This window comes from Bos grunniens, chromosome 3 (genome assembly GCF_055505025.1).
Source record: "Bos grunniens cultivar Pamir isolate PY7600 chromosome 3, Bosgru_T2T1.0, whole genome shotgun sequence".
Classification (NCBI taxonomy): Eukaryota; Metazoa; Chordata; class Mammalia; order Artiodactyla; family Bovidae; genus Bos; species Bos grunniens.
In genome coordinates this window covers 52,192,737-52,215,001 of record NC_141167.1, presented here as the reverse complement: position 1 = coordinate 52,215,001, position 22,265 = coordinate 52,192,737, and the positions used below count along the sequence as shown (strand labels likewise).

The 22,265-nt window shown below is 37.7% G+C and overlaps 1 protein-coding gene across 13 annotated transcripts in view; it reads left to right on the top strand.

Annotated features, from left to right (window-relative positions):
- The window catches only part of SLC44A5 (solute carrier family 44 member 5), a 425,241-nt gene that overhangs the window by 126,496 nt on the left and 276,480 nt on the right, over positions 1 to 22,265 (top strand). For 2 of the 13 annotated variants that reach the window (XM_086390627.1, XM_086390630.1), the window contains exon 2: positions 16,775 to 16,835. The exons of the other annotated variants lie outside the window; for them this stretch is intronic. The gene's annotated coding sequence lies outside the window, so the exon portion shown is untranslated. The remainder of the gene's footprint in view (positions 1 to 16,774; positions 16,836 to 22,265) is intronic. 13 annotated transcript variants of the gene reach the window in all.

Below are 22,265 nucleotides of genomic sequence, written 5' to 3'. Positions count from 1 at the left end.
GCAATACAAACTGCTAGTTTTCTAAGATTTCCTTAATAGCCTGAAATTATTATAGAATAAGGAGAGAGAATCAATTTGGCACTTTACTTAATGTCTGACTTTGTCCAAAGCATGTTTTATGTGCTATAATGTTGTCATAATAACTGTATGAAGAAGAGACAGTTTTCCTATTTTATATACGAGAACAAGGAGGCTGCAAGATGATAAATCTATATATTCAAGGTTATACAACCAGTAAGTGGTAGAACTGGTGTTCAAGACTAGGTTTCTCAGAACTCCTTACCAGGGCTTTTAATCTTGTACTCAGCATACTGACTTTAAAATTAAATGTTTGTGCATTTGACATTTTCAAGGTTCTTTCATGAAGGTAATTTTCTCTGATTTTACTGAGAATTGTGTTGATGAGCTGAAATGATTTGCTTCATTTTTACAAATGAGCTTCAGAGTGTTTTGTCAGTTAAGGTATCTTCTGCTCTAATAGAAAGTCTAAAAATGTTCAATGTTCTGTTTCTCTTCCATGTAAAGTAAAAAGAAGAAAAAAACCCCTCATATTTATAATTGGTGGAGTTGACTGTTTTCCAAACAGTAACTCTGAGGCACCTAGTTGCCATCCATTTGGGGGAGTCTTCATCTTAAACATACAGTTTCCAAGATTGAACGGGTAGAAAGGACACGAAGAAGGAGAATGTGATGACAAAGATCATGTCTGTTCCTATTCTAAGGATAGCCAGCTACCGTATGACCCTACTTAACTGCAGGAGGAGTGGGAAGTGCTGGGTTTCCCTGGTAGCTGAGACTGCTCAGAATCTGCCTGCAATGTGGGAGACCCTGGGTTGGGAAGATTCCCTTGAGAAAGGAATGGCTACCCACTCTCGTATTCTTACTTGGAGAGTTCCATGGGCAGAGGAGCCTGGCAGGCTACAGTCCATAGGCTCGCAAAGAGTTGGACATGACTGAAGGACTAATGCTTTCACTTCACACTGGCAAGTGTAGTCTCTGGCAGGGCAGTGCTGAAGGTTCAGCAGGCACATGACCAGTTTTCTGAGTTTTTGCAGGTAATAGTTTCACCAGATGTATTGCCACTGTATACCAGGATCCTCTAGCTTTCTAGCCTCTGACATTAATTCCTTATTATCCACTGCCTGGCCACAAAGCCAATCACATATATTTTATTTTATTTTATTTTTTTTTAACAGCAATACTTCATTTTAAGGAATGGTTTTTTTTTTTTTGGTATTGATTGCAACAGACTAAGTGCTGTGCCAAATAAACTTTAGAATTGTCGTGGTTTAGCACATTAGACTAAGGAATCCCAGGGACGGTGGAGCCTGGGCTGCCATCTATGGGGTCGCACAGAGTTGGACACGACTGAAGCGACTTAGCAGTAGCAGCAGCAGCAGCACATTAGAAGTTTATTTCTTACTCACAAACTAGCAACGTGGGACCACAATTTGTGTGTTGGGGGTGGGATAAACCAGGGTTAGGGGAACTATGATCTGCACAGTTTTTTGAACATCTTGACATCCATTTTGTCACCTTTAACAGATGCCTTCCATGATCACATGCGCACTGACATCTTGATAGTGGATGGGAGTGTTTTATAGGTGGGTCCAACAGTGATGTCTGTCGCTTCTGCTCACATTCCATTAGCCACAACTAAGCCATATGGCCGCATCTAAGCGGAGTGTAGTATAGCTATGTGCTCAGGAAAAGGGGGCGGTGCTTTGGTAAATAGCTCGCTATTCTGTTCCATAAGAAATAATGACTTTCTAAGCATATTTACATTGGCTACATCTATAATTTGACAAAAAACTGTGTGTTCACATGAACTTAAAAAGTATTTAAAATATTCCAATCATCATATAAGCAGAAAAAGAGGTGGAACAGCAAAAATCTACCTAGCTGTAGCTGGAAGCTACTGTTTCTCATTTGAGTACATAAAATATACTGACATATATGCAAAGCACTAGGCAAACCTGTTTTGATTATATTTACTAATAGTAAAAATTTGACTTGCAGTGTACTGCATACAACTTTGTCATTTGGAGAGGAAGTATGTTTGTAGAACTATGAATGGGTTCTCTCAGTGACAGACATCACTCATCTTGAAAATAAGCTATATTTGTAACTAGATTAAATTCATTTTATGGAGAATTTATATTCCTGCTGAGTTAAAAAGTGTGGTTTTGATAATACATACTTTCTATCACAGCATGTCTGACTTTAATTGCTTTGTATGGAATAGACTGAATACATAGCTTTTGTTGTGTTATTAACATAAAATAAAGTATTAAATATTTCTGAAGACTAAAGTAAAAATAACTGCATTGGCATGCAAATGTTAGCATCAAACCTGAAAATTGCTATTATTTTAAGGAAAATAGAGTTAAAAGAATAGACTGAGTGCTATATTTTCTTATGTATATCTAAAAATGCACGAAGGTTCAAATTTAAAAGGGGAAATTATGATTAAATTAACTGAAACAACATCAAATTTTAGGAAAATAGTGCTTCTATTTTAATGATTTTATTCTTAGAGTTTATTTTTGGCTCCTTGGGTTAGACATGTGGAAAAGGAAAAGTCCACACTGAGACTGACAATATGCTGGACTGAATAACCCCCAAATATGCCATCTATTCATCTAACAAATAGTTCTTAAAACTACTTTTTGGCCCATGTTTGCAGCTGGTCAGGTATCAGCAATCACGTACATTGTACCTGCTCAGTCAGTGTAGACGTTCCCTCTTCCACATGTCTAAGCCAAGGAGCCAACAATACGTTTATACATAATCGTGTTTTTTTTTCTAACAATTTAAAAGTTTATATTGTATTCTTATCCAAACTGCCCAAAATGGCAAGAACCTTTGCTTTAAATATCCATTAACATACTTTTTCTCATGTTTCTCATTTTGTCGTCTAGAATTTTAGTTTTATATTTTTAAACATATAAAATACGTTATGCTTTTGGTAGTCATTAATCAAATACAGCAATAGTAAAAAATAAATTTCATCTTTATATGATCAGTCATATGATAGGCTCATGATTTTTGGCACTTTAGAGCTTATATATGAAGAACATTGCAGGCATAAAGTAAAGAGTACTACTCTGCCAGATCTGGGCTTCCCTGGTGGCTCAGGTGGTAAAGAATCCGCCTGCAATGCAGGAGACCTGGGTTTGATCCCTGGGTTGGGAAGATCCCTTGGAGAAGGGAATGGCTACTTGCTCCAGTATTCTTGCCTGTAGAATTCCATGGACAGAGGATCCTGGTGGACTACAGTCCATGGCTTGCAAAGACCCAGACATGACTGAGTGATTAACACTTATTTGTTTTTGTTTTTTGCCAGATCCAGGTAGAAAAGTCCTAGGGAAGGATTTTGGTCTTCCCAACTTTGGTCATTCACCCATCCATTGTCCAGTTCATTGTGCCAAATGGATGAATGGCATGACTGAGTCAGTCTGTTTAATATGCTGACATTGTGGTCAGGCAGGATGGAGGTGGGATTTGTTACCAAAAGAAGGAGGAAGAGGAGCTGCGTAGATAAAAACAGTAGTTAAAGTGAACCTTTTCCCCATTACTTTCCCATATTAGAGAGAGTGAAAGTTGCTCAGTCATGTCCTAGTCTTTGTGACCTCATGGACTAAACAGTCCATGGGATTCTCCAGGCAAGAATACCAGGGTGGGTAGCCATTCCCTTTTCCAGGGGATCTACTCAACCCAGGGATCGAATCTAGGTCTCCTGTATTGCACACAGATTCTTTACCAGCTGAGCCACCAGGAAAGCCATAATACAGGAGTGGATAGCCTATTCCTTCTCCAGCAGATCTCCCCAACCCAGGAATTGAACCGGGGTCTCCTTCATTGCAGGTGGATTCTTTACCAACTGAGCTACCAGGAAAGCCCAGATTAGAGAACATGATCCTTTCTTAATTCTAATCCTCTTCTAACAATATCTCTGTTATTGTCTTTATGACTGAGCCTTCCTTAGCCTTAGCTATGTGCATGTAATAGCTTGTTTATATGCTTTCTTAAGTTTATCACCTGGCCTTATAGCTATATCTCTGTTTGTCTCCCTTATTAGCCTGTAGTTTCTTTTTGGTAAGAGAGTTTCCTTTGCATTTTTACAGTCTTCATGTATTCATTCATTCAACTATTATTTATTGAGTGCCTTTATGCCAAATATTGTGACAGACCCTGGAAAAATAGTGGACACTCAATAATGCCTGGGAATAAAGCTTCCCTGTACATTCTGAGAAAATATTTGTTTTGTTACTAAGGTTTTGACAGACTAGATTCTTTCATTTCATTTTCCTGTTATTGTAATTTAAAAGCCTAGACATTCTAGAGAATGACCTTTGAAAGGTTACACATGATGGGGATTTCAAGGGGAAATTTTTGGCTTGGCACACCAACCTCCTCACTGTGTTTTGAAATGTAGTACCTCAGGGAGGAGGCAAAGAAGGCCAAAACCTCCTTCATGAAGAGATGAACTGCAGGGCCTGGTGTATTTCTGTTCTCATTAAAATGGTAACATACCCATGTGTTTAGTCAGCTACAGGCTATTTCAAATTCTTTTAAACACTGTGAAGTACTGAAGTAAATTTCAGTGCTTCTCAGGGTACCAACAAATAAAGGATAGAATAAAATGGAAGATATGGAAAAAGAAACCACTCACGTTCTATGTTCTACTATTTGTTATAATCATAAAAAAACATATCAGAGCTGTTTCAATTTCTAAGACAAATCACTTTTTGAAGAATAAGCAACTTATATTTCTGCATAGCCTATTTTCTGCAGACTCCACGATGCTATCAAAAACTGAAATAATACTGTATGTGTTTTTGCACATGCATATGAATTTATTAAACTCCCTGACACATCCTAAACTGTACACATATTCTAAGGATGGCTGTGTATGATTTGGAGGATAATAAAGCATCTGGTCCCATCACTTCATGGCAGATAGAAGGGGAAAAAGTAGAAGCAGGGATGGATTTTATTTTGTTGGGCTCCAAAATCACTGTAGACAGTGACTGCAGCCATAAAATTAAAAGATGCTTGCTCCTTGGAAGAAAAGCTATGACAAACCTAGACAGCATATTAAAAAGCAGAGACATTACTTTGCTGACAAAGGTCTGTATAGTCAAAACTGATTTTTCCAGTAGTCATGTATGGATATGAGAGTTGGACCATGAAGAAGGCTGTGTGCTGAAAAATTGATGATTTCAAGCTGTGGTTCTGGAGAAGACTCTTATGAGTCCTTGGACAGCTAGAAGATCAAACCAGTCAATCCTAAAGGAAATCGGTCCTGAATATTCATTGGAAGGACTGATGCTGAAGCTGAAGCTCCAGTACTTTGTCTACCTGATGCGAAGAGTTGACTCATTGGAAAAGACCCTGGTGCCAGGAAAGATTGAGGAGAAAGGAGGGGATGACAGAGGATGAGATGGTTGGATGGCATCATCGACTCAATGGGTGTGAATTTGAGCAAACTCTGGGAGATGGTGAAGGGCAGAGGAGCCTGGCGTGCTGATATCTGTTCCATCCTGTCTCTCTGACCTTTGCTTATGCTTTTTGTGAACTTGCACTAGAGTAATGGAGTGGACTTGCTCAGGAGTGTGGAAGGGCAGGTAGAAAATAATGGGGACTGACAGGGAGAAACTATTGTGTCTAACATGTGGGAATGGCTTAGTTTTGAGAAAGACCAAAACTTTAACATTTTAAAGCATCTCTTACAAATAATTCTCTCTTCAGTAAGTAATAGTGGCAAGATTAGATGGATAAAGACTGTGTGAAGGAAGTAGGATTTGAGTAACTAGTCTTAATTATTTCCCTTCAGATGTTGACCTGCAATGTAACATGAAGCAATTTGAAGAAAAATGGTCTTTTCAATAGGTCATAAAAATTAAAAGACACTTAATCCTTGGAAGGAAAGTTATGACCAACCTAGATAGCATATTAAAAAGCAGAGACATTACTTTGCCAACAAAGGTCCATCTAGTCAAGGCTATGGTTTTTCCAGTGATCATGTATGGATGTGAGAGTTGGACTGTGAAGAAAGCTGAGCGCTGAAGGATTGATGCTGTTGAACTGTGGTGTTGGAGAAGACTTGAGAGTCCCTTGGACTGCAAGGAGATCCAACCAGTCCATCCTAAAGGAGATCAGTTCTGGGTGTTCTTTGGAAGGACTGATGCTAAAGCTGAAACTGCAATACTTTGGCCACCTCATGCAAAGAGTTGACTCATTGGGAAAGACTCTGATGCTTGGAGGGATTGGGGGCAGGAGAAGAAGGGGATGACAGAGGATGAGATGGCTGGATGGCATCACCAACTCGTTGGACATGAGTTTGGGTGAACTCCAGGAGTTGGTGATGGACAGGGAGGCCTGGCGTGCTGCAATTCATGGGGTTGCAAAGAGTCGGACACGACTGAGTGAACTGAACTGAAACATTACTTCTTTAAAGAGACCAGTACTATTGATGGAAAAATTTCCTACTTTGTAGACGAAGAATAGAAAGAATTGTGTAATTTACAAAGATACCCCAAATGCCTTCATTAAAGAAAATGAACAAACGCATTAATATCAGTGATTAAATGTAATATTGTGTTTACTTAAGGCATTAATTAGTATCAATGATAATGATTCCTCATATTCTTAGATATCCAATACATTATTAATTTCTCCTTTGGCTGATACATGGGAAAAATCAGAGGGATTAGTTTTTTAGTGATTTACAGGAAAAAAAAATGGGAGAAGGCAATGGCACCCCACTCCAGTACTGTTGCCTGGAAAATCCCATGGATGGAGGAGCCTGGTAGGCTGCAGTCCATGGGGTCGCTAAGAGTCAGACACGACTGAGCAACTTCACTTTCACTTTGCACTTTCATGCATTGGAGAAGGAAATGGCAACCCACTCCAGTGTTCTTGCCTGGAGAATCCCATGGACGGAGAAGCCTGGTAGGCTGCAGTCCATGGGGTCGCACAGAGTCGGACACGACTGAAGTGACTTAGCAGCAGCAACAGGAAAAATAGATTATCCATTAAGATAATAGGTGAATGTTAAATGGAGGCATTGTTGCTTCACTGTTAATTTTTCCTGATGGTTTATTAAGTTTCTTTACTGTTCCTTTTTATTTGTTTGTTTACAACTTAATGTCCTCATGTGAAGTTGAGGGTATAATGAGTGTGAATATCAGTATCTTTACTGGATATATCAATACCCTAAGTGGAAGTTTAGCACATAATAATTTATGTGGCCTCTTATACTTAACTTTTCATATGGGCTAGTGCATCATGAAGCTAAGTAAAGAATTAATAATTCCTTCTTAGAAGTCACAAGTGATTTGTTTTGCTTATTGAAAGTAAATCTACTGCTAGAAAATTGGGGTACTTAAGTTATTGGTTCCTAAATATCTTTCCTTGAATATTAAAATCTACTTATTTTATGTTAGCTTCTTTGACAAATTATTTTCTGTTATCTTTAGTTTTCTTCACTTGCCAATGTGTTCCATTTATTCATTCACTCACTGCATTACAAAAGGTGTGATCAAGACTACTAACACAGATAAACCATTCAGTTTGAAGCTAGCTTCTACTTGCCAAAATAAATCACTGCAGATGGTGACTGCTGTCATGAAATTAAAAGACGTTTACTCCTTGAAAGAAAAGTTATGACCAACCTAGACATCCTATTAAAAAGCAGACACATCACTTTGCCAACAAAGGTCCATATAGTCAAAGCTATGGTTTTTCCAGTAGTCATGTATGAATGTGAGAGTTGGACTGTAAAGAAGGCTAAGCACTGAGAATTGATGCTTTCAAGCTGTGGTGCTAGAGAAGATTCTTGGAGAGTCCCTTGGACTGCAAGATAACACCAGTCCATCCTAAAGGAAATCAACCCTGAATATTCACTGGGAGGACTGATGGTGAAGCTGAAGCTCCAATACTTTGGCCACCTGATGCAAAGAGTTGACTCAGTAGAAAACACCCTAGTGCTGGGAACTATTGAGGGTAAGAGGAGAAGTGGGCAGTTATCATCTCATGTACATTGATTTGCGCAATCTCCAGGAGATAGTGAAGGGCAGTGAAACCTGACGTACTGGAGTCCATGGGGTTGCAGATTTGGACACAACTTAGCAACTGATATTCTGATATTTCAGGAGCTTAAGCCTGAAGAAGCCCAGACTTTAGGACAAACAAACAAATAACCAAGCTGTAGATTTTGTATTCTCTAGTTTATGGTCTTGTAGTTTGTACAAATGATGGCAGAGTATCTGGTTGCTGGCTGGCTGTTTCTCTTTTCATTCCAACTGTTTTGGTTGTAAACACATTTTAGTCAGTAAGGCAAGAGTTATGAAGCAGAAACCTTGAGAATCTTTACTTTCAGGCTACTAAAGCTCTCTGACCCCTCTTTTCCTCAAACACATGAATTTTTATTGTCTGTTATTCTGTTCTCTAAATGCACAGAATAAAATCCAGGCTTATTTTCAATGATGAAGGCTACTTTAATTTTGGATTGGAGAATAACTTCCGTACCTTTAGAACTGGTGTCAGTCAGCTATCATAGACATTTGACTTAATTACACACATTTTTAACAAGTTGTATATGTGTCATCAGATCATTTCACCATAGAACATAAATGAGTGCTATAATTACAGGGAAATGTCACATGCATTTCATTATCACAAAGCAGGATTTGCCTTAGAGAAATAAGTAATTTCATTCTAAAGAAAAGGATGAAAGTTCAAGTATTTTTTACTATTGCCGATACCTTATTAATGCATAAGTACATAAGTATGAATCTGGAGGATTAAATATGAGAGAGGAGAGTGATTTTTTAAAAATAAATTGCTTGAACATTCTTTTCCAAATTCAGATATAAATTTCTTAATACTTTGTTATTTTATTCAGACTTGGCCAAAAATCGCTAATAGTGTACCTTACCCTAAGTACCTCATGTCACAGTCTAGTGAGATCTTAATTGACTCAGCAGATAGCTCATGTGGATTATTTTTTGAGATCTTGGATAATTTTTTGGTTTTAGACAAGACATTCCTTTCTGTGCTTTATTTCTTCAAATTTTTCTAAAGTGCCCAAATTCCATCTTGCCTCATGGCACTGCCTAGAGCTGTTTTCCTTTCTCTACTTGCATGGCTAATTCCATTCTCATACTTTAAGTGTCAGCCAAGTAGCAGTGCTTCTAAAAGGCCATTTTTTGGACTACTCCATCAAAATCCCTTTTGATGTTATACACTCTCATTATGCATTGTTTCTTCATTCATTTTACATTTTTAGTTTGTAATTAAGGATTTGTTTAGTCTTTGCCTTTTCCTTATTACCACTTCTTGGGGACTGAGGACTCCATAGGTACCGGAGCACATAGTAGGTGTTTATTAAAATTTGCCGACAGAGGGAATGATCCTGGTATTAAGGCTGGAATCAAATCCTATCAAATCAGATCAAATCTCCAGAATCCTACTGTTGTTGTACCTTAGCCACTGCATGCTTTTACCATGCAATATATTGGATTATTTTCTGTCTTTTCTCCATATATAAAATAGCCTCCACATGTTCTAAATTCAAGAGATGTCTCATTTTCACATTATATTTGGGAAGCATAATAGAAGCAAGTAATTGTGGCCTCCCTAAGTATATTATTAATTGTAATACAGCATCAAAAATAGTAGAATTCTGAACAGAAAATGACAGTTTCTTTTGACACCTAAAAAGCTTTTGCTTTTCAAAAGAACTGATTTACTCTCAAGACAAAAGCTAGTTTTTTTCAAAGATAAACTATTTGTGTTTCTTCCCTCTGATTTTTGGTAAATTAATAGGAAAGGGTAAAAATATGCTTTCTTTCTATGGAATTAAGCCCCTTTAAGCTTTATTTTCATTAAAAATCTCTAAACACTGATTATTTCACATCATGCCTTCAACACATTCACATGTGCACACAGCTTCATTCTGCATTTTTTTCAAGTACAAATTGTCTTGGAGACTTGATTGACTTAGGTGTGAAATAGTTTTCTTGTCCAAATCAGAAACAGACATGTCAAATTTTCTCAAACTTTTTTAGCAGCAGGCTTTCATTTGCTGGCTTCCTTGCCTTTTAAAGTTTTCTTTGTGGAGGGAACATATTTGAAAATGTACCAGCGTTTTCATATTATTATTTTATTACTAAATAAAGCAACTTATATGATTTTAGAATTAGAAGTTTTCTTAGAGATAATCTAGTCCAGTAACCTCATTTCTTATTTGTTGTCATGACAGGGAGGCCTGGCGTGCTGCGATTCATGGGGTCGCAAAGAGTCGGACACGACTGAGCGACTAAGCTGAATGAACTGATAGTAACAAAATGAATTTGTATAATGCTTCTTTTTTGAAATGTATTTGAAATAAAAGATTGTAAGTAAAAGGTAGTAGTTCTCAGTCGTGTTTGACTCTTTGCCACCTTATGGACTGTAGCCCGTCAGGCTCTGGAGTGGGTTGCCATTTCTTCCTCCAGGGGATCTCCCCAACCCAGAGGTTGAACCTGTTTCTCCTGTGTTTCCTGAAATGGCAAGCAGATTCTTTACCACTGAGCCACCTGGGAAGCCTTATGAATAAAAATCTTTCAATAAATAATACATTTTAATTTTCTTTTCTCATGAAAAAGAGAGGGAGAATTTAGTCCCCTCAACATTTTATCAATTATTTCATTCTAAGACTTTATTTATATCCTCTTTTGGATGTTTCTTTTCTTAAGTTCTAGATCTTGGCTAGAGTATATTTGTTTCCCCTTATAAGGACTTTAAATAAATAAATAATCCTATATTAATTTGATGTTATTAGATAATTTGTGTGTTTAGGGAATATGGTATCTTTAAGTGTCTATTGAGGTTTAGGATGTTGATAATAATAGTAGTAGTGGTAGTTATAAATGATATATTGATTTTGGGACCAAAGCTTGCTCATTGTTAAAATTTACACACAAGGACATTCTTTACTGCATAGTTTCAGATTGATTAATCTCCGTCTGAAGTTCAGTTCAGTTGCTCAGTCATGTCTGCCTCTGTGACCCCATGGACTGCAGCACACCAGGCCTCCCTGTCCATCACCAACTCCCAGAGCCTACTCAAACTCATGTCCATTGAGTTGGTGATGCCCTCCAATCATCTCATCCTCTGTCATCACCTTCTTCTCCCACTTTCAATCTTTCCCAGCATCAGGGTCTTTTCAAATGAGTCAGTTCTTCACATCAAGTGGCCAAACAGTTGGAGTTTCAGCTTCAGCATCAGTCCTTCCAATGAATATTCAGGACTGCTATACTCCAATATAAAATAAAACATTAAACAAAAATTCTGTGTTTTAAATAATTCTAAAACAATTTTCCTGAATAATCACAAAATGTTACTAGTAAAATTCAATCTTAAAAGTACGCATATTTTATGGTTCCACTTACATGAGCTATCCAGAAGAGGCAAATCAATAGAAAAGACAGATTAGTAGTTGTCTAGGGCTGGGGGACAGGAAGTGAATGCTAAAGAGACTTCTTGTTGGCATAGTAAAAATGTTCTAAAATTAGAGTAGAGTGGTGGTCACACAACCCCATCAGTTCAGTTCAGTCACTCAGTTATGTCCTTCACCAACTCCTGGAGCTTACTCAGACTCATGTCCATTGAGTTGGTGATGCCATCCAACCATCTCATCCTCTGTCATCCCCTTTTCCTCCCACCTTCAATCTTTCCCAGCCTTAGGGTCTTTTCCAACGAGTCAGTTTTTAGAATCAGGAGGCCAAGTATTGGAGTTTCAGCTTCAGCATCAGTCCTTCCAATGAATATTCAGGACTGATTTCCTTTAGGATGGACTGGTTGGAACTCCTTGCAGTCCAAGGGACTCTCAAGAATCTTCTCCAACACCACAGTTCAAAAGCATCAATTCTTCAGCACTCAGCTTTCTTGATAGTCCAACTCTCACATCCATACATGACCACTGGAAAAACCATAGCCTTGACTAGATGGACCTTTGTTGGCAAAGTAATGTCTCTGCTTTTTAAACCCTCTGAAGTAGCACTACTTTTTTCCTCAGGCTGTCTGGCCAATGCAGTTTTCCCTCTGTCCTGAGGTGTCAAGCCATTTATTTTGTTCTTCCTTCCCTTCTAAATGTTTATAGTAAAGCCTTTTCTAATTTATTTTTATCCCCAGCAAATGGTAGATACTCAGTAAATATTTGTTGAATATGAATAAAAATATAATTTATTATATTTATATCGTATGTTATTTATTCAGTTTTCAGATTTATCTAGCTGGAAAAATTTAACACATTCATGTGACTTATTATTTCATAATATATCATATGTCATTTCTTCTATAAATGGATTTTCCTAGTGTTTCAGATTTTTCTGAAAATCTAATCAATTAATATAGAAAGAAAAGAATATATATTTGGGAATAAATGAAATTTATCTTTACCCTGGACTTCCCTGGTGGCTCAGATGGTAAAGAATCTGCCTGCAATGTGGGAGACCTAGGTTCATTCCTTGGGTTGGGAAGATCCCCTGGAGAAGGAAATGACAACCCACTCCAGTATTCTTGCCTGGAAAATCACACAGACAGAGGAGACTAGAAGGCTATAGTCCATGGGATCTCAGAGTTGAACACAACTGAGAAGCTAACACTACAAAACAAGATTTTATGATTCTTAAGGGCAGGGACAGTGTCATGTGTTTCTTTTATAGTTTTACATTTTCATCAAGTTTAAGAGTAAATTGCTACTGAAGTCTTAGAGCTTTTCAAAAAGGATTTGTATTAGACTTCAACTCTTGATATTTTAGGACTAGGAGGAATTTTAGAGATGGTCCAACTTAATCTTTTCCTTTTTCAGACAAAGAAATGGAAACATGAGAGATTTTTGCCGTTAACATAGTATTTGTACTTAGGGACTGTAATAATAGCCACCTTTCCCTAGTGGCACAAATGGTAAAGTATCTGTCTGCAGTGTGGGAGACCTGGGTTCAACCCCAGGGTCGGGAAGTTCTCCTGGAAAAGTGAACGGCTACCCACTCCAGTATTCTTGCCTGGAGAATCCCATGGCCAGAGATGCCTGGTGGGCTACAGTCCATGGGGTTGCAAAGAGTTAAACATGACTGAGCGGCTAACACTATTGAACAGGTAGGCTACTGGAGTGATTATAAACACTTCTGAGCCTGATTCCTAATCCTTTGCTTTCATGTGTGTCTACTCTGAAAAACTTAGAGATGATTGAGTGTTCTAAGTAAGAAATAGATATTAGGGTGGCAGTGAAGATAGTAGGGGGTAGTAATGAAAGGAAGCTGGTGATGGTGAGATAAGAATATAATATGGGAGAGAAGAAATGGTGGTGTGCAATTCTGGCTGAACAAGTAATCATAAAGTATTTTTGGAAGAAGATGGATCTTTCTGAGTAGGGCCCATGAAATGATATTTGCTCAGAGGAGTTTAAACTAATCAGGGGTGATCATTCTGAGAGGAGAGCAAATCAAGAGGTAATTCCAAGCTCATCTACAAAATATCTATTAGACCTTCCTTGTTGTGCTGTTTTCTCTTCTGAAATAAATTTGCTATTGTGCGTGTTTGTCTTTTGAAAGGATCCCTCAAATGATACTGGAAGGACACCCAGACAGAGGACATAAAGTCTACTTTTGTCATTTGGCTTCTTGCTGAGGTGTGAATACATCAGAGATGAGGTGTAAGATCCTCATTGTTGATGTTGTTTTGCCTTGTGAGGACTTCTTTAATAAATGACACAGAGGGCAAGTAGGAAAGGACACAGAACTCAGTCTCCTCATTTAGTTTCCTGCTGATGTGTGAATAATTCAGGGGTGATGCACAGTGTTTTTATTTTATGCCATTTGGCATTTCATGCAGGCAGCTGAATGGCTTTTACCCGAAGTCTTAGTAGGACCATCTTAGCAGAGTGGCACTTTGAAAGAATTCAGAATTATTTGAAAATTCTACTAAGGGATATTTTACAAGCCTGAGAACTGTTACATTGTTTATCACAAGGTTGGTGCAAGGCAGAAATTTATGAAATTTTTTAAGAAAAGAAACTTGGATAGATCATGAATTAAACATGTATTTAGTTAAGAGAAATACAGGGTATAACATTCTACTGATTTTGGCTCTCTCTTGTATTGACATTTTGAAAATGTCTTAGAGCCACATAATCCTAGGTCTCAGAAAGCAAATTTACATGAACTTGGCCTACTAATGCGCAGAAACAAAATAAAACATTCTAGTCAAAAGTTACACATAAATGTCTTATTATCAAGATTAGCCAATCTTAACTTTATGAACGGCAGTAACTCCAGCTTGCTGATTATCAATCCAGGAAATGGTAAGATGTTTAGTATTTACACATCTAGTTGAAAAGATTAGTATTATCAGTTCAGTTCAGTTCAATTCAATCACTTAGTCATGTCTGTCTCTGCGACCCCATGGACTGCAGGACTCCAGGCTTGTCCATCACCAACTTCAAGACCATCACCATCACCAACACCATCACCATCACCAAGCTTGCTCAAACTCATGTCCGTTGAATCGGTGAGGCCATGCAACTGTCTCATCCTCTGTCATCTCCTTCTCCTCCTGCCTTCAGTCTTTCCCAGCATCAGGGTCTTTTCCAATGAATCAGTTCTTCTCATCAGGTGGCTGAAGAATTGGAGCTCCAGTTTTAGCATCAGTCCCTCCAATGAATATTCAGGACTGATTTCCTTTAGGATGGACTGGTTCGCTCTCCTTGAAGTCCAAGGGACTCTCAAGAATCTTCTTCAACACCACAGTTCAAAAGCATCAATTCTTTGGCACTCAGCTTTCTTTATGGTCCAAGATTGAAAATAATGTGTTCTAGTGAGACTTGAGTTCAATTCTTGGGTTAGGAAGATTTCCTGGAGAAGGGAATGGCTACCCACTCCAGTATTCTGGATAATTCCATGGACAGAAGAGCCTGGTAAACTACATACAGTCCATGGGGTGGCAAAGAATCGGACACAACAGAATGACTGTTACACAATAAGTGAATGTAAATATATATAAATATAATTATCTTGGGACACGTTCAATTTAGCAGTGTTAAATGACTTTCTCTAATTATAAAGTACAATATGGAATCAGTAAGTCTAGGTTGGACGCATTTACTATTGACAATAAGTGCCTAGGAAATGATGAAAAAGGCAGAATGTATGGTAATGAAATTTTAAAAATATTGTTAGTGGCTTTGGCTTTTCTAGTTATCAGATTGTTGTCATTTTCCTCCCCCTGGATTTTAGAATAAAATCTGCTATTGAAAGTGCACTGGGACGACCCAGAGGGATGGTATGGGGAGGAGGGTTTAGGATGGGGAACACATGTATACCTGTGGCAGATTCATTTTGATATATGGCAACACCAATAAAATATTGTAAAGTTAAATAAAAAAAATAAAAAGAAAGTGAACTGATTTAATGAAGGAGTGTTAAATATTCAATGAAGCAGCAAATCTGTTCATGTTTTTATTAGCATATAGTTTTGAAGAAATAAAACAAGTCTAAAGGAAAGACTTAGAGTCTAAGATACAGGCATAAAACAAGGTCATATCTGTATATCTTGTATATACTGAATAAGGATGAAAATATTTGGCCTCTCTGATTTACTGTCACAGAGTCACATTGCAGAATCATAGAGCTTGTGTTTAAAAGACTGGTTACATTACTTAGAATGTAACCTTACATTACTTACATTGGGCTTCCCTTGTGGCTCAGCTGGTAAAGAATCTGCCTGCAGTACGGGAGACCTGGGTTGGATCCCTGGGTTGGGGAGATCCCCTGGAGAAGGGAAAGGCTACCCACTCCAGTATTCTGGCCTGGAGAATGCCATTGCTGTTTAGTCCATGGGGTCGCAAAGAGTCAGACATGATTGAGCGACTTTGACTTCACTTCGCTACATTACTTAGAAAGAAGTATTCCACTGACAGCTGGGTGAGACATATTGCCATTGGACAAAGTCTAAAAAGCCTACTGCCTTCCAGAGGAAAAGATCTTCTTATTAAAAAGGAAGGTAATTTATAAAATTATGGGAAGCACATGAGAAAAAAATAAGGCTAGGACGAAGAGAAAGCTTATAAAATAAGATGTTAATTATGTGCTAGGATCAGAGAAGCTGAGTACAATGGAGAAAGTCATCTGTAAAATGACTGTCTTTTGAAAGTAAACATAGAGATATTTCCAAATCAATGCAGAGAGGGTAATGAAACATCTGTGTGTGATTGGATTTTAATTGGGGCATATATATATATATATATATGCCTTTTGAGGAAAGAACAGCACAGAACAAGCCCCCATACTCAATAAATAAGAAAACCCCATTCTCCTTCCTACCTCACCCAAAACTGTCTGATACAGTTTGAATCCTTGTCATCAATTTAGGAATTTTGCTTTGGAAATCAACCAGTGAGACTGAATTTTATCTTCAGACATTATCTTTCCCTTTTGGAAAGCTACAAATACCTTACAAGGTATTTTAATTTTTTGATATTCTTTTTTAAAAATTTAATTTTTAAAAATAAAAATGTAGTTTATTTACATTTGTGTTAATTTCTGCTGTACAGCAATGTGATTCAGTTATACATATATACATGTCTATATTTTCTTTTTTAAAATATTCTTTTCCATTGTGGTTTATCACAGGATATTGAATATAGTTCCCTGTGATACACAGTAGAACCTTATTTATTCATTTTTAGCCATCATTTTTTAAATAGTTGTATCTGGTTCTTTTGTAGAAGGGAATAGAAACCCACTCCAGCATTCTTGCCTGAAGAATCCTGTGGACAGAGCAGCCTGGTGAGCTACAGTTCATGGGGTTGCAAAGAGTCGGACATGACTGAGCGACTAACACGCTTGCATCCAGTTCTTGGCTCTTGAATGTCCATGAAGAAGGTTTTGAAAGATTATGCAAAATATTACTCCCTTTGGAGCTTCCATTTAGGCCCTGGAGATGTTGGGAAATGCTTGTAATTTTCATGCAGAAAAAAGGACACCCAGCAGAATTGGCTAGACTGTAATTCAATCAAGTAGTTCTGGTGGCATTCTAAACCTGGAAAGTACAATTTGAATGCTTTATGAATAATACCATATTGCCAACATTGAATTACAGATAGTATTTTTACTTGAGGACTAGGAATACTAGGAACATAAAACAATTTTATAGCCAGTTACCTCTGAGGTTGAGGGAGATGACAATTTATCACACCAGAGGTCTTTAGTGCATGATGCAAAGAAAGATTGTAACGTGTGTAGGATAATGTGTGTAGGATTGAAGGCTTGCCACTTGTTAGTTTGTGAAGAGAAGGATTTGAATATAGAGGACACAGTGGTCTGTGAAGCATTACAGAACTTGTAATCCTGAGGACAGGATTGTAATGCTTTTGAGGACACCCAGGTTGCCAGGGACACGAAACCTAGTCCTCACACATACCACATGTATACTTTAATCGGAAAAATTCTATTGAGACTAACCTTCCTACAAAGGAATATTATCTAAACAGAACACTGTCATTTTGACAGTTAGATGAAAAACTTTTATATTTTATGAGCCCAGAAAGAAGTGAATTGAATGTTATCATAAGATAACACATGGTCTGGGTGCACTCTGGGGTGCTGCTATCTCTCATCCCAGCACAAGCTCAGAAACTCTTAGCCTGCTTGATAATTGTCAAAGTTATTTTAATTTGAGCCATAACCAATTATTTATGTAAAAATATACTGTAAAGATGATAGCTGGAGAGCAAGAACATGAAAATGTATTTTTTTCAGACTTGTTGAGATTAATGAACCCTCAAAAATGTTATTAGCTTTGCAAAATGAGTACCAAGTCTAAACAGCTCTGCATTTAAAAATGCCTTGGCTTTCTTCTCAGAGGAGTGAATGAAGTTGATTCTCATGACTGGGACAGAAATGTGCTTAGACATGTGCTCTGCACACTTCTCCCTGCATGATCCACCCTTAATTTTGCTATAATGACTTTTTATTCTAGTTTTGCTCCTTTGTCTTGAGAGGTCTGTTCTCAGTGGCATAGAAATAGGAAGAAGAAATGGCATAGAAATAGGAAGAAGAAATGCCCAGTGGCTCATTATTCAGTTTCCTTTGGCATCATGTTGTTTCACTATTTTTTTAAACTCGGGGATAGTTGCTCTGCAAGTTATCCCAAAGAGCAAGAGCCTTACTAGATTAGGGTGTTTAATCTCTCCCATTCCTGCCTTGTGGGGATGTGAAGAACCTGGAGGACTTTCCAGGACACACTACGAAAGACATTCGGAGCTGGAAATCAAGAATGATTATGAAATGGAATTACAAATACAAATCAGGGAAGATTTGTGGTTTAGTGGTTACTTGGCTATGGTTCTTAAGACTGTGAAGAATTTATGGGTGGGGATATTAACTAGCTTATTTGGATCTTTTCTGAGCATAGAAAAAGAGTAAATGGTCTTCCCTGGTGGCTCAGACAGTAGAGGATCAGCTTGCAATGCAGTAGACTAGGTTCAGTCTCTGGGTTGAGAAGATCCCCTGGGAGAAGGGAATGGCTACCCATTCCAGTATTCTTGCCTGAAGAATTCCATGGACAGAGGAGCCTGGTGGGTTGCAGTCCATGGGGTCACAAAGAGTTAGACACGACTAAGTGACTAACACTTTCATTTTTACTTTCACATGGACTTAAGCAATGACTTGAAGGGTTGAATGACTGAGCTGAGTAAAAGCTGCCAGTCTAAGACAGTTAGCAGAAGAAAATTAATAAGACATAGAAGGTACTAGAATGCCAGATAGGAAATACTTTGAATAAATTAGAAAAGAAACCAAACCAAACAGAGAAACAGTATCTGAAAGAGAGGCATTAGTATCTTTATATCCTCTCAGATAGAGGATGATTGCTTAATTGAGGGACTGTGCTCTCCTTTCCATCTCTGGGAGATGAAAGATTTGATTAGGAAGATTCTGAGAGCTGCCTATGCTGATATTCTCTCCCTTCCTTTTGCCCTTGAGTTCATGGGTGTTTGTGTGTGCGCATGTATTAGATGCAGAGGGGTACTTGAAACAACATTCTCTGTTGAAAGGAAGGCCTCAAACAGAACCACAGTCCACAGACTCAAATAGAACCACAGTGCACCTTGCAGAAAGATTTGTATCCTGGAGATTCCCTTTAAGGCAGGGATTCAAGCAGTGATCAGAAAGATTTGCCCTGTAATGAAATGTTACAAGCCATTAATTTTATGAAACTGCAAAGAAACCCCAGCCAGATCATAAAAAAGGAAAAAAAAATAGATCTAGGAATCACTGAGAAAATACTAGCTTTCCAGGTTCAGGGAATGAATTTGACTGGGCCTTTCCCCCTTTTTTTCATTGTATTTGAAGCTATGACGCATTGTATTTGAAGCTATGGTTTTTGCTGTTTTCCCTGAAGCCCTTGTTGTATGCTTTAGTTCTAGGGTTTTCAGGTAATTCGGGAGCTAGAAAACCCCAAAAGGTAGAAGGTCAAAGCAAAAGCAGTCACTCAAAAGCTCTCTGTTGCTGTGAAGATCAAGTTCACACTCCTTAGTTTACAAGAGGCCGTAGGTTCCTGTACCTTACTCACTGTCCAGCCCCCATTTCTCCACCTGGCTTCCTTACTTCTCTCGGCTCTTGGACATGCCATGCTTCTCCCACCCCAGTCTTGGAACATTGTTTCCTCTCCTTCAAACTCCTTTCATAAGTTAACACCTACCCATGGAATAGGTTTAGTTTGGACTTTACTTTTTCCAGGAGGCTGATCCCAATTACACACCCTCCCCAACATGGTCTGGGTGATGGCCCCACATATGTGTTTCCACCGTACCTCCTGTATTTACACAGTCATAAACACTATATAATAATTTAGATGCTTACTTGGCTGTAGTCATCCACACTAGACTATAAATTCTATTTTATGTTCCAGAAGAGTTCCTGTAACATGAACTAGCTTTTGTGGAAGAATTACATTAAACTTGGCCTAACTTTGGCTGTGGTAGTAGGTGAGGAACATTTATAAAGTGGCAAAACTATACATCATTTGCTTTCTCTTATGTGTCCATTCTTTTTTTTTAATTTTATTTTTAAACTTTAAAATATTGTATTAGTTTTGCCAAATATCGAAATGAATCCGCCACAGGTATACCCGCGTTCCCCATCCTGAACCCTCCTCCCTCCTCCCTCCCCTACCCTCCCTCTGGGTCATCCCAGTGCACCAGCCCCAAGCATCCAGTACTGTGCATCGAACCTGGACTGGCGACTCATTTCATACATGATATTATACATGTTTCAATGCTATTCTCCCAAATCTCCCCACCCTCTCCCTCTCCCACAGAGTCCATAAGACTGATCTATACATCAGTGTCTCTTTTGCTGTCTCGTACACAGGGTTATTGTTACCATTCTTTATTGTCTTTGGGGTATTAAAAAAGAAAAACTGTTGTTGTAAAGTATGGTCCTGGGGTTTTCGAAAAATGAAGCTTTTAGTTTCATGTATGGACCTCATTCAATTCTTTTTAGAAGTCTTGTCCTAAGGATTGATTTGAAAGCTTGGTTATTATCAAAAGCTTTTCGCTTTCCAGGATCATTCCTTAGGTACTCTTGTAGAAACATCTGAACTGTGGGAATTCCTTCAATGTGATGTGAAATGAATGGTGGTGAAAAATACCTGCCTCTAAAGAAAATTTTTGATACTTAGGAAATATTCAAGTCATCCTTGAAGGCCCCCTTCCTTTGAACTGCAATGTTTCCCTGTGAGAGGCCGGATATGCTGACTAGTTTTCATTTGTCTCATAACCAGGACATTTTACCCCAAAGGCATAGTATTTCTATTCCGTTATACTCCGTAACATTTATTAATGTTTTTTCACTAAGTTACACACATATTGGTTTCAGTATATCAAAATAAGAAAATGGAAAAGAAATCATTATGTTTTCAGCTGGGAATGGTAGTAAAATCTACTGCTGAATTACGTAAATGGTATTATTGTCTTAAATGCCACATGGTATTACAGCATAAGGCTTATTATGTTGCAGTATACCTTACATAAGTATTTTTATCACTCTGTCATCAATCACTCAGTCTTCAGCTGTGCGGTCCAAGACGGAAGCCCCTAGCCACATGGGCTGTGGAGAAGGAAATGGCAACCCACTCCAGTATTCTTGCCTAGAGAATCCTGTGGACAGCAGAGCCTGGAGGGCTGTTGTCCATAGGGTCGTGCAGAGTTGGACATGACTGAAGCGACTTAGCAGCAGCAGCAGCAGCCACATGGGCTACTGAGCACTTCAAATGTGACAAATATGAGTTGAAATGAACTATAAATGTAAAACATAGGGTTAATAAAAGGTTTAGTAAAAAAAAAAGTTTAAAACATTTCATTAGTAATTATAATATTGATTACAATATTTGGGATGATGATATTTGGGATATACTGGGTTAAATTAAAGATATTACTAAAATCAATTTCATGTATTTCTTTTTACTTTTTAATGCAGTTTCTAGAAGACTTAAAATTACATGACTTGTATGTGTGCTTTGCGTTACATTTATTCTGGACAGAGCTGGTCTATATAGTGTTTAAATAATGAAGGCTTTCTTTCTTTCTTTTTTTTTTTTTTTTGCTGGAAAAGGATATATATAGTCACTGTAGCAAGTAATACTTTGTGACTGATTGACTTGTAGGAATAGGATCCCCCAAAAGCAATTAAGTATACCTAATGGCTTGGGATAAACTACTCATAATAATATTAATAATAATAACTACTCTAGTGAATTAATAATATTATTCACCTTTTTGGATTTTAAAAGGATTCAATAAAATAATATGTGTGAAGAAAGTGACCTAAAAATAGTATTGTCTCATGGCCAGAAGGGTGAAAACTATCAGAGATGAAATCTATTATGGAACAATTTAAAAACTGTTTTCAAACATGTTATATAAGTGGTGATGTACTCTACGATCTGTAGATTCAATTAAAACATCAGAGAATGGACATTTTTTAGTTGATGGAATATTTGTTATAACAGCATCATTTTTCATGTATAACCGTGTTTCTGAATGGTGCATGATATTTTATTTAATCAATATATCAGCCTTTATGTAATCATTCCCTTATTCTTAGAGATTGGGTTGCTTCTAGTTTTTTGCTCTATTGTGGTGATAAATACCTGTCAAACTTCCCATATTTTGGATAATTTTCCAAGGATGTCAGACTAATTTTAAAGGATATAAT